Genomic DNA, 17,285 nt, shown 5'->3' on the forward strand with positions numbered 1-17,285 from the left:
CTCTCCAAGATTCAACTCTACCACTTAAAAGGTCAAATGTAGTGTTATGGAAGAGGCTGAGTGAAAACAAAATGCTTTTGGGGTGACTTCAAGTTTTCAAGACTGTTCATTGCAAATGAGTTCAAATATCAGGACACTAAAAATGAAAACTTTAGGACTGAATAGCAGAGTCAGGTGGAATGATTTTACATCAAGGGTAATAGGCTAACTTAACAAGATAGCATCGGGAACCATGAAAGAAAATATGGTCGGGTTTATGTAACAAGTAGAAATGCATCCAGACAGACAAAAGATTGAGGGATATGATAAAACACAGTTACATAGATGAGCCTAAGCTATTATGACCTTTTTATATCCCTTCTACCTTAATTTTAAAAATATTTTAGCTTTCATTTCTTATTCAATAACAAATATAACTTTTAATGATTTTGTGAGCTCCACAATATTTATTTATGTGTACTGAAGTGTTTTCTTCTTCCACATAAAATCAAATAAACACACATCTTTTCTAATTTCACTGCATTTATAATATTTAAGTTCTGAAACATGGCATTATAAGTGACGAATGGATCTGCACAGTGGAACACTTGAACAGATCTGAGTGTTAATATTTTCACTTAGGACCCAATGTTTAAAGATGGAAGTCATTTATGAATTTTTATTAAAATTTCATGTAATCTTTTTGAAATTTTGGAGGTAGCAACTTACAGCTTTACAGAGATAGTTAACAGTAGGTTGGATCATCACAAAACAAGCTCTCATTCCTTGCTCATAGATGAGGAATAGATAATAAACGATGTTGGAGTTTCCAGTTCTGCCCTTCTTTGTGATGGTTTTCTGCCAAACTATTTTAATGGATGGAAAACTGCAGGTTGGATGTCGCCTTTTAAATAATAAACAATTATCACATGATTTAAAATGGGGGTATTTAACAGGGTCAAAAGTTCAGAGTAGCTCAGACTAAAATTAATTCTGTAATGGAGATTAATTAATCAAGATGTGGTTTGCTCTCTGATACTAGAACCTGCTATCTCAATGTTGCCCGTTTATCTTGGAACATTGGTGGTGAGCTTCCACAAAATCTCTGCCTTAAACTAATAGAATGAACAGGTCATTTTCTGAGTAACAGCCAGTGACTAATGGGGTACCATCTGGATGCCAGTTATTCACATTATTTATTAATGATTTAGATGGGTGAACTAAATGTGCTATCTTTAGATTTGCAGATGACACAAAGCTGGGTAGGACAGTGGAGAGGCTTCAGTGTGACTTGGACAAGCTGAGTGAGCAGGCAAATGCATGGCAGATGCAGTATGATGCAAATAATTGTGAGGTTATCCATTTTGGTAGCAAACCAGGAGGGAGATTGTATTCTAATTAGCAATAGGCTAGGAAAGGAGGAGATGTAATGTGTCCTGGGTGTCACTGTACAACAGTTGCTGAAATTAAGCATGCAGGAGTGGCTGGCAATGAAGCTGCCAAGTGGTTTGTTTGCCTTCATAGTAAGGAGCAGGAGCAGAGATGACTTGCTGCAATTGTAAAGGGCCTTGGTGAGGGCTGCAGTTTTGGTCTCCTTATCTGAGAAGCAATGTTCTGGTTATGGGGGGAGCGCAATGAAGGTTTACCACGCTGATTCCTGGGATGGTAGAACTGAGGTCTGAAGTGAGACAGGACTGGTTAGGATTATATGAATGAAGTTTAAGAGAATAAAGGGGTACCTCATCAAAATTATAAAATTCTAACAAGGCTAGATAGGGCACACACTGGAAGGATGTTCAAAACCAGTGGTCAGAGTCTAAGGGTAAAGGATAAGTCATTTAGAACTAAGTTGAAGAGAAGTTTGTTCACCCTATGAGTGGTGAGCCTAAGCTTCCAATTGGCAGAAAGTAGCTGAGACCAAAACATTGAATATTTTGAAAAGGATCAATATAATTCCTAGGGTGTTAAAAGAGCAAAGGATATAGAGAGAATACAGTAACAGAGTACTGATAGGCTTATTGTCAGCAGATCAGCAGTAAATGTTCAAGAGGAACAACCTACGATTGGATGAAAGGATAAGAACAAAAGGACAGTCAGTAAGCAAGCCGCATTTTGCCACAGCGAGAGGAGAAGGACAAAGAAAACTTACACCATTGGAGTGGTGGGGGTTGGGGATGCTGTCTGTCAGGAATTGCATCTTCTAGGAGATATGGGGGGTGAAAGAGGCTGCAAGTTATTATGGAGAAGGAAGAAGATGCAAAGCAGGAGATGGGGAAGCTGTGAATAGGAGTCTTTTCTGTGAGGAGAGTGGGAGACTCCAAGCTGTGATGAGGAAGGTAAGCTGAAAGATGTTGGTGGGGGAGGGGAGGCTGCAGTGGACGGAAGCTGAAAAACAGAGAGAGCAGTTGTAAATCTATCAACAACAGTATACTATGCTAAGCAGATCTGGGAAACTTGTACTCACTGAGGTAAAAAACGCTTTACAAAGTAAGGTGAAATCTCTTGGTTGAGGCTGCATATATTCAGGAGCTACTATATGGGAAGTGAATTAGAGTTCTGAGGAAGAGTCATTATCAGACTCGAAACATTACCTCTGTTTCTCTCTCCACAGGTGATGCCTGGCAGTTAAAATATGAATGGAACTTACAGATTTAGATTTAGGCTTTATTGTCACATGTACTCAAGTACAAAAGTACAGGAATACAGTGAAACGTTTTCCATGTTGCCACGCATAGCACCAACTTAGGTACAAGTGCCTAGGTACGAAAACGTAAGAACAAGGCAGAAAAAAACAAAGAACAAAGTTAAAAGTTAAACCTTACAGCCACTCTGAGTATTAAGTCAAAAAATGAAGAAATAAAGCTAGAAGTTCAACCATTGGAGTCATTCTTAAGTGCTTAGCCATGCTGGGACTGCACTTCCTACATGTGCTTGATCACTTCCACTTTGGTGCACTTTCCCTTTACTAGCTCAATCTCCCCTGCTCTCATTGTCGCTGCAGATTGCCACTTTGGATCTCAGACCACCGAAGCCTTGATCCAGGCACTGTCCACCAGGGAGAGTGCCAGGTCAGGCCCCCAAACACTGCCTCATACTGGATAACCGCCATCTAGCTAACCACCAAATTCAGAGAGCCCGAAACCACCACTACCGCTGCCTCGAAGGTGCGTTAGTAGGAAAACAACTATATAAAAACTAAAACTAAAAAAGAAAAGATAAATTAGAAAAGGAGGAAAAGGAAGTGGAAGAAAAAGAGTAGATGGAGTGGATGAGCCTACACTGCCACCATCTTGTAGAGATGCCAACTACCATGCTGGGTCTACTTGCTGGCGCCAATGCTGTTGCCACGATTGAGCTCTCCAACAAGAGGTAAATGAGATAAGATAGGAAAAAAGACAAGAAAAAAAGAAGGAAAAAGAAAGAAACAAAAAGAACAGCAGACAGAGTGTACAAGCCCCAGACTCAGAAGCCCTCCTCCACTGCCATCTTACCAGAAACCCATACTTGGGAATGTTTTAGTATAAACAAGTCTTGGAACTACCCAGGAATCTTGTATATACATGAAGAAACACCTTATACTGGTTGCAGACTACCTGCACATTGAGTGAGTGGAATGATTTCTTGTTCAAAAGCTGTCTATATTCTACAATGGAGCCCTTAAAGCAGCAGAAATAAAAAAAAATCCACAGAGGTCAGTATCCCGTCCCCACATCACCCTTTATTTACACATGAGTGGTCCTTGACTTTAGTACTGCCTCATTAATATTCAGGTACCAGAGTGTCTCAAACACTCCCTTTTCTGTCTGCCAACCAAAGCTCCCTGATTGGACCAGATTAAAAGCCCCAATTAGGGAACTCATATTCTATGAGGTCCAGCCGGCTGACCTTGTTATAATCACTGCAATGGCTGGAATCTATGACACTCGCACACCACACCCAAAGGGAAATGAATGTGCTTTCCCATATGGGCAAACAGAATATTTGTTATATCCTTGACACAGCTATGCACTGCTGACTGGGAAATACCAGCCAGGTCACCTGATGCACCCTGGAAAGTACCTACCTTGCATGAGTTTACTGCAACTATCACTACCATAACCATCGACAGGGCATATGGATCTGGAGATTGTGGCTCACAAAGGCTTCAAGTGACAGATCTCTGTCACACAGCCTTGTGGCTCAACTGGAGTCCCCTCTGGCAACAATTTTTCATCAAATTAGGGTAAGGCATCCTGGGCCTGTAGAACCTCTTCAAATCGGAAGCACCTCTTCTCTTCTCTTCTCTCTCTCTTCTCTCCTACTCCTTTCTCAACCTTGTGGCACATCCTTTTGTTCCCACTGTCTGAGCTCTTTTTGCTCACATTGACTGATTTCTGCTGCTTTTATGTCAGCAACATGACAAAAAATGAGGCCTGTTTTCAAATTTAAATTTAAATCTAAGATTGAGATTTGAGATGCAGTAAAAAGAGCAGGCACTGTTTGGTTAAACCTTCCAGCTTTATGCATATTCAAAGAAAATGCATTTCCCAGTTTGTTGAAGCTACATTTACAATGGAGGTTTCTTTGTACAGTTGTATGTAGCAATTGATTTTTTAATGCTAACTTATGCCTGTTGATTTATGCTAATCTAAATACTATGGTGTCTAAGAAATTTATGCTTTCATTCTGTCTGTTTGTTTTAAGATTAGAGGACTGTTGATAACTCTTGAAGATATTGATGAAATTTCCAATTCTGCTTCCCTAAGACTCAAAACCCCTTATGTAATAACAGAAATAGAGAAGCTATCCTCTCCATGTGAATGCATAAGTGGCAAAGAAAAAGCCCTTGAAACCAAAATGTAGCCTTTGACATCAAAAAGTAGAGGTCAAGGATATCTGGAGAAGAGCCCCCGATTTAAAAAAATTGTACACTTCCAGCAACCATCAAAATACCCTCATTTCCTATTAAAGTGTGATGTCTACGAAAATGTCAGTCATATTCAGATGGAAATTAACAGCAGAGAAAATAGAAATGTTCCAGGTCACATTAGTGCACCAAGTCAACATTGTGTAATGTGAGCATTACCGCAAGATCAGTATTTGCTGACCACCACTAATCACCCTTTAACTGAGTGGCTTGTCATCCATTATAGAGCCACATTATTCTGTCTGGAGTGTAGGCCAGACCAAGTAAGGGTGGAGAAGGGTAAGGGGATCTTATCCCCTCTGCTTGAGGGAATATATCAGAAAACAAAGAAGAATTTAGAAAATTCATAACAATGTTGTATATTATTCAATGTTCATTCCTGATTTAGCTAATATATTCACCTCATTCTATCAATGCTCAAAGTTGGAATAGTTTGAGAGTGGTGCTGAGCGTTAGAAAGGATTTGAAGAAGTGAGAAATGTATTGGTGAGTAACGCTGTTTTGGACAATTAGGATTCCAAGAAAACAATTGGTTTAGCTCGTGATGCCTCTCCACAGGGTTTGGGTGTGAAGCTATCTAACTCATGGAAGAAGGTATGGAGAAGACAAGAGCATGGCTTCATTTACTCTAACAAAGTCAATGCAAAATTTCTCAAGTTCAGAAAATGAAGTAAATGCTCCATTCTTCTTCACACCTTCTTCCATGGTGTAGGAAGGATCGTAATGCTTTGTAATGCTGGGATTTGATGACCCACCATGTCATTGCTATCAAAGGGAAATTACTGAGGTCCATCCTAATTGAAATGCTTTTGAAAGTCTGCTGTGGGGCAATTGACCATGGTATGTCATCAACACCTGTCACATGTTAATTTTGGGTGTTAGAAATAAATTGTAAATATATTCTAGATTATATTGCTGTTCTAGTTTGTATGGTAGAGTATTTTTGGTCGCTCCAGACTGTGGGATCTTTTTCTCTTATAAAATTCCCTTTCTCTTATTTAAAGTTGAAGGCTATTGATCCTTAACCAGACGATACATAATTTTGTAACTGTGCCTGGGATCATTACATAAAGTATGCAGTCAGGTTTGGGATCATGACAATGTAAATTACTCTGGTAGTATTGGTCATAGCTGTTTTGGTTATGATTCATATAAAACAAATAAGTGACCCAACTGAAATCATAGTTTTACAGAAAGAGATCTTTTGCCCCATCATGACTATGCTAGTCATTAAACATCCATTATTCTAACCGAATTTTCCAGAACTTGGCCTTTAGCCTTACACACAATGGCATTTCAAGTGCTTATCCAAATAGTTCTTAAATATCTTGAGTGTTCCTGCCTCTATCACCCATTCAAGCAGTGAGTACAGAGAGAGTTCCACTCCAACTTACTCTTTCTTACCTTAAAACTGTACCTGTTGGGTACAGACTCCTTTACTAATGGGGAAGCTTTTCACTCTATCTACTCTGTCTACTTTGTACACCTCTATCAGTTAAATTTCATCTATCAAATTTCAGATATTTTTAATTTTGGTTGAATCACATTTTATTCTGAGAAATTGATTGCTTGCACAATTTTATTTTTTAATAAACAGGATGTTTATTTTCTGTGGAATGGAGTGTAATATATGGTAAAACTGCCCTCTCTCATCCCATCCCTGTTCATGTTGGGCAAGTGTGAATAAAGTTAGTTCAATTGTGGCTGCTTGCAGTGACAGCACACAGTGAATCTTCTTTATCTCAGTGCGATTCATAACTTCTCAATGATGATTGTATTCTGGCACCAAATAGACTCTGGCATGCTCTTCTCTTTCCTGCTGTCATGTATTTTCAGGTCATTTTAGCAGGTGCCTACATATGTACAAGAACTCACTGAAAATTGTCCAATGTTACTCATCTGGGATCTATGACAAATGTGTGCCAAGTCTCAGAGAATTGCTCTACACTGCGATGCTGCATTAACATTCCAAACTGAAGAATAGTACAGTGCCAGATAGACAAAAACCTCTGACACCTGTAAGGAGTCTGGTTTGACTACCAGCAACAAGACAAATCTCATGGTCTAGGATGTTGCTATACTGCCACCTATCAGCATTGACATGTGTCAATACAGGTTGTTGATAATTTCAAATATCTACACTCCATGAGTCATAATAACTTGTCATTTGACAGTGAAAACGATATACACATCACAAAAGCCACAATTGGAATGTCCAAGCTGTGTAGAACAGCAACCTGACTGAGAGCACCAAGCTCCCAATCTGCCAAGCCTACATCATCAATGCAGCCTTGAAATCTGGACAATTTAAATTTAGCTGAAGATTGAACAGTTTCCACTTTCACTGTCTCAGACATATCCTCAGCATCCCTTGGCAGGACAAAGTCTGAGGACCTGAAGCATGCTAATTCCATCTGCATACACTCATTAATAAACCCTTCATGTTGATCAGTTAGATGGTAGCCAGATACATAAAAAATAGTCTGTGTGGTGCGGTTCCCACTGGACCAAAATATGAAGACGGAAAATACTGACACTTTGCAGACATTCACTGATACTCGGGACCTCTGAAAGCTGGCTGTTTGAAAGGGCATAGGAAGAGGCAGGCAGAAATGGGAAAGCTCAACTGGCCAAGAAGACACCCAATGCAAAAAGGAATCATGGATCTTCACAGCCCATTATCTTCTTTTGCAGCAAATACAGCAGATGAGGGCTCCTGAGCCATACTAGATGATGCTGAATTAAGCCGGCTGCCATAGGCCAAACCAATGTCTCAGGGGATGATCCACCAGCTCCTTACATTAGGACAACCTTGCTCCAAATATGGACAAAAGTACTAAACTAAAAAGGTGTGACTAACCTCGACATCAAGTCAAAATTTGACTGAGTGTGGTAGCAAGGAGCTTCAGTTCATCAATAACCTCTGTCGGGAGAGCCGCCTGGTTTATTGCTCACCAGCTCTCTGGTTCTGACACTGGGCCTATGTAGTGGATTGTGGTGTGGTGGAAAACACAGGAGGCAGGTGTTTCAGAGGCAAAGGAAACACTGATTTTATTGAAGAAAAACAAGCAAATTTAATATATTTACAGAAAACAAGACAGTGGATATTAAAATTAAAACCGACCTATCTCTGACCAAGACCGTGTCTCTCAGTTAACTTAACCTCTCGTTAAGCCTTACAGCTAAGACTTGATACAGTGGGCAAAAGGATATAGTGGATGGCTGTTACTTATACTAATAGGGAAGTTGGGGGAGGAGAGAGAGAGAGAGGCTGCACCTGGAGTACTGAGTACAGTTGTAGCCCCTAAATTTAAGGACAAGCATATTGGGATTGGAGGCAATTCAAAAGTGATTTACTTGGCAAATTTGTGGGAAGAAGTCATAGGGTGGTACAGAGTAGAGACAGACCTGACAACCACCAAACGACATTAATCCCATTTACCTACACTTGGTCCATAGCCTACAATGTCCTAGTATTATAAGTGTTCATCCAGATGCTTCTTTAACATTGTGAGAGTACCTGCCTCCGCCACCCTCTCAGGCATCATGTTCCATATTTCTGTCACCCGCACAGTGGAAAAGAATTACCTCACATCGCCTTTAAGCCACTTACATCTCACCTGAAACTTATGCCCTTAGGTAAGCCTGCCATGGGAAAAAAATTCTCACAATGTTCCCTGTCTATGCCTCTCATAATTTTGTGTACTCAATTAGATCCCTGCTCAAGTTGTGCTCCAAGGAAAACAAAGCCAACCTATTCAGACTCTCCTCATAACTGAGATTTTTCAACCCAGGCAAAACCTTGTGAAGCTCCTCTGCACCCTCTCCAGGGTAGTCATATCCTTCCAATAGTGTAGCGACCAGGACTGCACACAGTATTCTAGGTGTGGCATCACCAATGTTTTAGAAAGTTGTGATTTGCTCCTGTGGTCTATGCTCTAGCTATTGAAGGCAAGCATCCCATATGCCTTCTTTTCTATCCTGTCTGTCTATGCTGATACCTTCGGGGATCTATGCACTTGTATACTAAGGTACTGTTGTTCCTCAATACTCTATAAGCACCTACTGTTCATTTGTGCATATCCTTCCCTTGTTAAACCTCTCAAAATGCATCACATTACACTTATTGGGATTAAATCCCATCTGCCATTGCTCTGTTCAATTTGCCAGCTGATCTACATCAAAGTGTAGTCTGAAACCATCCTCCTTAGATCAACAACACCACAAATTTTTGCGTCATCTGCAAACTTACTGACTAAACCTTCTACATTCACATCCAAATGATCAATGTACATGAAAGGTAAGAGTCCATGCACCATTCCCTGTAGTACACTGCTGGTCACAGGCTTCCAATTTCAAAAGCAACTCTCCATCATCACACTTTGCATTCTATTTGTAAGCTAATTTTGGATCCAGTTTACTAACCTGCCTTGAATCCCATGGGCTCTTACTTTTTGGACCAGCCTTCCATGTGGGACCCCGTCAAAGGCCTGACTAAAGTCCATGTAAACCACATTAACTGCACTACCTTAATCAATATATTTCATGGCCTTTTCAAAAAGTTCAACTAAATTAATCAGATAGGATTCCCTCTAATCCGTGCTGACTATCATTGATCAATCACTGCTTTTCCAAGTGTTGATTAGTTCTACCCTTCAGAACTTTTGTCAATAATTTCCTGACAACTGACATTAGCCTAACTTGTCTGTAATTATCTGGCATACCCTTGCTGACCTCTTGTAATGGGATCATATTTGTTTGAGATAATAATTTTCATCTCACTTACCTAAAGAAGCTTTTGAAATCCATTATTACATTCCTCACTAGTTTGCATTCTAATTCTATTTTCCCTTTCTTAATCAGTTTCTTGGCCCTCCTTTGCCAGGTTCTAAAATGTTCACAATCCTCAGAATTACCACTTTTTCTGACATCATATTAAGCTACTTTCTTTGATCTAATGTAATCTTTAATTTATTTTGTTTACCACAATCAGTATACCTTTCCCTTTGATTATTTGGGCATTAGAGGACTGTACATGCACATCCAGAACTGTGCAGTATTTATTTAAATACTTGCCAATGCCTGTCCACTGTCAAATCTTACATGTATTTTCTGATCCACAATAGCCAACTTTCTCCTCATAACATCTTTCTTCAGATTTAACACCCTGCTTTCAGAATAAACTATATCACATTCAAAATTAATACAGAATTATATTATTTACGGTCACTATTTCTTAAAGGCTCCTTTATAGCAAAGTCATTAACATAGAACATAGAACAGTACAGCACAGAACAGGCCCTTCAGCCCACGATGTTGTGCCGACCATTGATCCTCATGTATGCACCCTCAAATTTCTGTGACCATATACATGTCCATTGATTAGCTCTTCCTCATTGCGCAGTACTACGATCACAACATCCTGATCCCTAGTTGACTCCTCAACACACTGCTCCGAAACCACAACTTAAACACATCCCAGGAACTAATTATCCATGGCATTAGTGCTGATTTGGTTAGTTCAGTCTACATGTAAATTGAAGTCACCCACTGTTATTGTATTATCCACATTATTCAAAAATCTACTTTTCTCAATATTACCATAAGCAACATCATTGAATAATTCAAGATGGTAGGGGAAGAGGGTGCCTGAGCCAGAGATCATCAGTTGCAACAACTCTTTTATTTTCTCTTGTTTTCTTCTACATCTTCCATTTTCCTCATACAACTCTTGTGTTCAGATGGCATTGATGGTGGACCTCACAGACCGTGAGCCAGCCGCAGTGCATACCTCGAGCATTCACAAAACTGGAGCCACGGAGGCAGCAACAGTGACAGAGGATGGCAGCGGCGGGGGCCTAACATGAGCCCAGATGGTGACAGGATTGAGGAAGCAATCGGTGGTGATGGCGAAATATGGTGGGAATGGCAGTCAGTGATATGGGGGCAGCAGCAGAGGATGGTGGCAGACATAGTTGGCCACAAGGGATAGTGGCAGTGACAGTCAGCGACAATGCATCGGTCAAAGCCAAAACCTTGCAAGTGATGGTGAAGCCTGGTGTACCAGGGCGGGTCTTAGCCCAATGCAAGTGAAAGCAGCCCAGAGGATGGGAGAGCTCGCCCTCTTGAGGAAGCTCAGTTTAGAGTATCGGCAGGCCAATGGCTCAAGAGAGGACTGTAATATTTGACATTTTAACTTATATTTCTTTATTTTCTTCCTTTTATGCTAAGAAGACTGTATTGCTGAACTTCTAAAATTATTTATTTGGTGGTTTATAAACATTTCCACCAGCATTTGCTGCTCTTGCTGTTTCTTAACTCCATCCAAACTGATTCCAGATCTTGATTCTTTGATCTAAGACTCTTATACCAATGTACAGATCTCATCCTTTATTAAGAGTTCTTTCTTATGTCCTTCTCCCTTTTTGAATGGTCCTTCTAAACGCCTATCCAGGGATATTCAAATCAGACTCACTTCCCTCAATACGTACACACAATTCATCAACCTGTTTGCAGATCACTCGATATAACAAAGTGTGGAGCTGGATGGACACAGCAGGCCAAGCAGCTTCTTAGGAGCACAAAAGTTGACGTTTTGGGCCTAGGCCCTTCATTAGAAAAGGGGGATGGGGAGAGGATTCTGAAATAAATAGGGAGCGAGGGGGAGGCAGACCAAAAATAGATAGAGGAGAAGATAGGTGGAGAGGAGAGTATAGGTGGGGAGGTAGGCAGGGGTTAGGCCAGTCTGGGCAGGACGGACAGATCAAGGGGGCGAGATGAGGTTAGTAGGTAGGAAGTGGAGGTGCGCAGCTTTTGTGCTCCTAAGATGCTGCTTGGCCTGCTGTGTTCATCGAGCTCCACACTTTGTTATCTGGGATTCTCCGCATCTGCAGTTCCCATTATCTCTGCAGATCACTCAACAATATCTCATCAAAGTAAATAGTCAAGGCAGGTAGAGAACACAGCTGGGCTCAAGAGTCAACTGATGAAACTAAAATCTTTCATTGAAAATTCTCAAAATACAGAAATGCCTTTTTAAAAGTCTTATTTTATGCTTGTCAGTAATCTATTTTCGCATCTATTTCCTTTTAGTAGTTCTGCTTCCTTTAAATCTGATCTCCCTCTCAGGTCCCTGTCCAATCTACTTTGAACCCACAAGCACAAGCAAATATCCATACAAGGATATTAGTCCAGGTCCTGATAAAATGTAATCCATCAATCTTGTGTCAGTCCCACCTTTCCCAGAAATGATCTGTACTGCGTTAGAAATCTGATACCCTCTCTCCAACACCAGTTCTCCAGTCACTTGTTGAATTGCTCAATTCTCCTGTTTCCATGCCCACTAGCAATTTCCTCTTGACCTCCCTGAAATTGAAAATAATACCTCATCCCCTTTCATTCCTAAGTCATTGGTGTTGATATTGACCACAGCATTTTGCTATTCACTTGTTCCTTCTCCCAGAAGAATGGTGTACAGGCTCTATGATATTCTTGAACCTGGCACCAGGGAGGCAACACTGCATCCTGGCCTGACCTCTGCAGCCTCAGAAATGCCTGTCTATTCTGCAACTAATCCACTATCACTGCTCTTCATTTCTTTCCCCTCTTGTATGGCTGAGCTGCCAATGGTGTCATGAATTTGGCTCAGACTACACTTCTCTAGGCAATCAAAGTGCTCACCAGTAACCAAATCAGGAAACTGATTTGCAAGGGGGTTCTTGGAGATCTCCTGCCCGGTGTTCTTGGACAGTCTGACAATCACCAATCCCTCTTTTGCGTACATGCTCACGTGTGACAATCTCTGTGAAAGTGCAATCCACATAGCTCTCAGACTTGTGCATGGGTCACAGAAGTTCCAGCTGCCACTTAAGCTCTGAAATCTGGTTTGCAGAACACACATTCCATGCAACCGAGCTGCCCCACCATGCCTTAGCTTTGCTTCACTTCCATTTTCTCCTTTATTTTATTTTACTTTCTTCATTGTTGTAATAAACCTGACCTAAAACAATTCTTTTCTACATACACCAAATTCCCATGAAAAGCTGTGTTACTCATTCAGCCTTATTTTCACTCAAGCACAATCTCCTGAGCACATAGTCCTTGCTGACTATGGAGTTTGAAAAAGATGATTTCTAATTTAGAATGTCTAACAAATCATAGCTAGCTTAGCTTCCTGCTACAATAATTAAGATATTTTCTGTTCAACCTGCTCAGAAACGTAATTCTGCTGGAGCAGGTGGGACATGAACTTAGGCCTCCTGGCTCAGTGGTAGGCACATTGCCACTATGAAACAAAGGCCCATTTCTATAGAAATTAATTGTTTATAATACAGAAGTATTCAACATTTTGAGGGGCGTCCACAGAGTATTTGGGGGAAAAAATTCTACTAATGGAATAATTGACGACAAGAAGGCACAGATTTAAGGTAATTGGCACAAAAAGCAATGGAAACATCGGGGGAAACATTTACAGTCAAGAGTAGGTAAGATCTAGAGTACTCTGCCTGAGGAGATTGTGGAGCCAGGTTCAATCAAGAAGGAATTGATTAATGTCTGAAAAGGGAGAACTTTCAGGATTACTGGGAGAAGGTGGAGGAGTGACACTAGGTGCACTGTTCATTCAAAGACAAGAAGTGCCACACAGGAAATGCTAAACAGACTCTTCCGAACCATAATTCTATGAAGATTAAGTGGGAATTTGCTGGTTAAGTCACTGATGGCATCACTTCAATGCACCCATTTGCATCAGGAAAACTAACAACATGTTATTACATTGTTAATATTCTGATCAGTAAGTCAAAGGAAGTGAGTTGGAAGTTGCATCTTGCCTTTGTAATACAGCGTCTATACTCTTACGAAACATGATTCAATCTAGAGGAAGAATATGGAAATTAAACAGCTGAGTTATGGGAAAAATCATCTATTAAGATCTGTGCTTTCCTGAAGAGGACGAATACAGGAATTTGGCTTGAGACCTTCAGAAAATTTCAGGGATAATGGAAAAATTAAATCATGAAAATTGGTCAGTTCTGTGATTGGAAAGAAAAAAAATCAACAGTGTAAAGGCAGTGTCTTTTATTTTTGTGCTTTTCGAAATTGTGAACTGAAATGAGAACAAATTATTTTAAAACTAGTATTTCACAAGGATTGCTGCAAGCTTTGAAAATTACATAAAACTGACAGTCAAGGCAAACATCATTTATACAGCTGTTTGAACAAACAGTAACTGAAGTTAAGGTTCCAGACGATCAGGAAGTGGGAGGGTTCTACATTCAGACGGTGCTCGGGTTGGCATCAAGAAGTTGATTAGTCTATGGACTATTGACCAATTATCAATGACAAAAGTCGTTTGCCTGCCAACAACCGGGTGATCTGTTCTCAGGTTAGTGAACAGCTAAGTTAGGATCAAAATAGAGAAAGAAGTGATCTGATATGCATCAGCTCAGGAACTGAGAAAACCTGAAGAAAACCATTTAGTTTTTTCTTTCAGCATTTGTTGCAGATATTTGTAGTAAACTTATTTAGGGATAATTATGACAAACCTCAGGAGTAGACGGTACTTCAACCCAAGCCTCATGGGAGGTTCATGATGAGCCTATCAGCAGCAAACACTGGATAGAAGCAGCCTACAATTGGATGGGTACTTATAGGGTGTAAGTAAGAAGGAGAGAAAGGGAAGTAAGTGAATAAACTGCTGGGAATTTTTTGTGGTGGGTGTGGTTTAATTGGGTTGGAATTTATGGTGTGGTTCAGCTGGGGATGTGACAGGAGTGGGTGAATGCTGAGACCAAGATGTAGGCCTGAGTGTGCAGAGGCCAAGGATGGCCAAGGTGAAGAGAGATCCAAGAATAAATGTGTGCGTCTGTCAGGAATTCCACCTTGTATGATGGTGGTGGAGTATGCAAATAGCTTTTACGGAAAGGTAGAGGCTGCAAGGGAAGTACAGTAAGACAGAATAGGTTACAAAGGGTTACTACTGAAATAAAACTACAAGAACAGAAATAGGCCATTCAGCCCATCAATCTGCTTGGCCATTTGAAATTCAACTCCACTTCCCTGCTTTTACCTCATAACCCTCGATTACTTTACTGATTAAGTATATTTAAGGCTGATCGTTTTATTTTTAAAACCCAGCCCCCTGTTGCAAATAATTCTCTCGATTCACTACCCTCAGAGAGAAATTTCTCATCTGCCTTAATAGGCAACCCCTTACACTGACATTATACCCTCTGGACCTCGTCTCTCCCACAAAGGGAATCAAACTCTCAGCATTTACCCTATCAAGTCCTGAAAGAATCTTATATGTTTCAAAAAGATTGCCTCTCGTTCTTTTCAACTCCAATAAGTACAAGCCCAACCTACTCAACCTCTCCTCAAAGGCAGTCCCTCCATATCTGGTTCTGACCTTCTGAACTTTCTCTAGAAAGTCTGCAATGCCAATCTATCTTTCCTTACATAAGGGGACAAAAATTGTTCACAGTATTTCAGACCACAGCCCAGAGGCTTGATTGCTACAGAAGCAGTAAAGCCCAGACCGATTTGTGGGAAAGAAAATACACAATGATAAGGGCATCCATTAGGACTGAGTAGATTGCTTATCACTAGGACTCACAATGAGTGGATGGGCAGACGATGTTCAACATGTTCAATGTCAAGATCTGTAAATGTTCTACTTGAGACTGTCTTTACAAATTCAAGATACATTGAAGATTGGGTTCATTGCATTTCTATATGGTTGCAAGACCTATTTGATTCATGCTGCCCAGAGATTAGCTTTTGCTTATTCCTTTGCAGGATGTGGCTGGCACTAGCTAAGCCAGCATTTATTCCCCATCCCAACTGCCCTCAAAGTCATGGTGTTGAGTTGCCTTCTTGAACCACTGAAGTTCATGGTCAGTTGCAGCAACAATGCTCTTAAAGAGGCAAATTTCATGATTTTGATCAAGTGAGGTAATGTCAGTACAGTTCCAAATCAGCATAGTATGTGGCTTGAGGAGTAACCCGCAGATGACAGTGTTCATGTATATCAGCTGCCTTGTCCATGTTGACAAGGGGTCACAGGTTTTAACAGTACTAAGGATATCTGATGGATTGTTGCAGTGTATTTTGTAGATGGTACACTGTTACTACAGTGTATCAGTGATGAACAGAGCATATGTCAAAGGTGTTAGACATGGTGCCAATTAAGCAGCAAACTTTGATTTGGATGATGTAGAGCTTCTTGAGTTTTGTTGGAGCTGCACTCACCCAAGCAGCAGAGAGAATTCCATTACACCTCTGATCTGAGCCTTGTAGGAAGATCGCTTTGAGGAGTTACGTGATGAGTTAGTTATCAAAGAAATTCTGGCCCTTAAAGCTATTCATTGGAACAGTAGTTATATGATTAGTCCAAGATAATAAAGTGTGAAGCTGGATGAACACAGCAGTCCAAGCAGCATCTCAGGAGCACAAAAGCTGACGTTTCGGCACTAGACCCAGAGAGGAGGATGGGGTGAGGGTTCTGGAATAAATAGAGAGAGAGGGGGAGGCGGGCCAAAGATGGAGCAAGAAGAAGATAGGTGGAGAGGAGAGTATAGGTGGTGAGGTAGGGAGGGGATAGGTCAGTCCAGGGAAGACGGACAGGTCAAGGAGGTGGGATGAGGTTAGTAGGTAGGAGCTGGAGGTGCGGCTTGGGGTGGGAGGAAGGGATGGGCGAGAGGAAGAACAGGTTAGGGAGGCAGAGACAGGTTGGACTGGTTTTGGGATGCAGTGGGTGGAGGGGAAGAGCTGGGCTGGTTGTGTGGTGCCGCGGGGGGGGGGGGGGGGGGGACGAACTGGGCTGGTTTTGGGATGTGGTGAGGGAAGGGGAGATTTTGAAGCTGGTGAAGTCCACATTGATACCATTGGGCTGCAGGGCTCCCAAGCGGAATATGAGTTGCTGTTCCTGCAACCTTCGGGTGGCATCATTGTGGCACTGCAGGAGGCCCACGATGGACATGTCATCTAAAGAATGGAAGGGGGAGTTGAAATGGTTCGCAACTGGGAGGTGCAGTTGTTTATTGTGAACTGAGCGGAGGTGTTCTGCAAAGCAGTCCCCAAGCCTCCGCTTGATTTCCCCAATGTAGAGGAGCCACACCGGGTACAATGGATACAGTATACCACATTGGCAGATGTGCAGGTGAACCTCTGCTTAATATGGAAAGTCATCTTGGGGCCTGGGATGGGGGTGAGGGAGGAGGTGTGGGGGCAAGTGTAGCACTTCCTGCAGTTGCAGGGGAAGGGCCCTCCAACCCCACCACACCCAGCAAAGCCCTCCAACCCCACCACACCTGGCAAATAGATGACATGTCCATCCTGGGCTTCCTGCAGTGCCACAGTGATGCCACCCGAAGGTTGCAGGAACAGTAACTCATATTCCGCT

Source organism: Stegostoma tigrinum, chromosome 9 (assembly GCF_030684315.1).
Source record: "Stegostoma tigrinum isolate sSteTig4 chromosome 9, sSteTig4.hap1, whole genome shotgun sequence".
Lineage (NCBI taxonomy): Eukaryota > Metazoa > Chordata > Chondrichthyes > Orectolobiformes > Stegostomatidae > Stegostoma > Stegostoma tigrinum.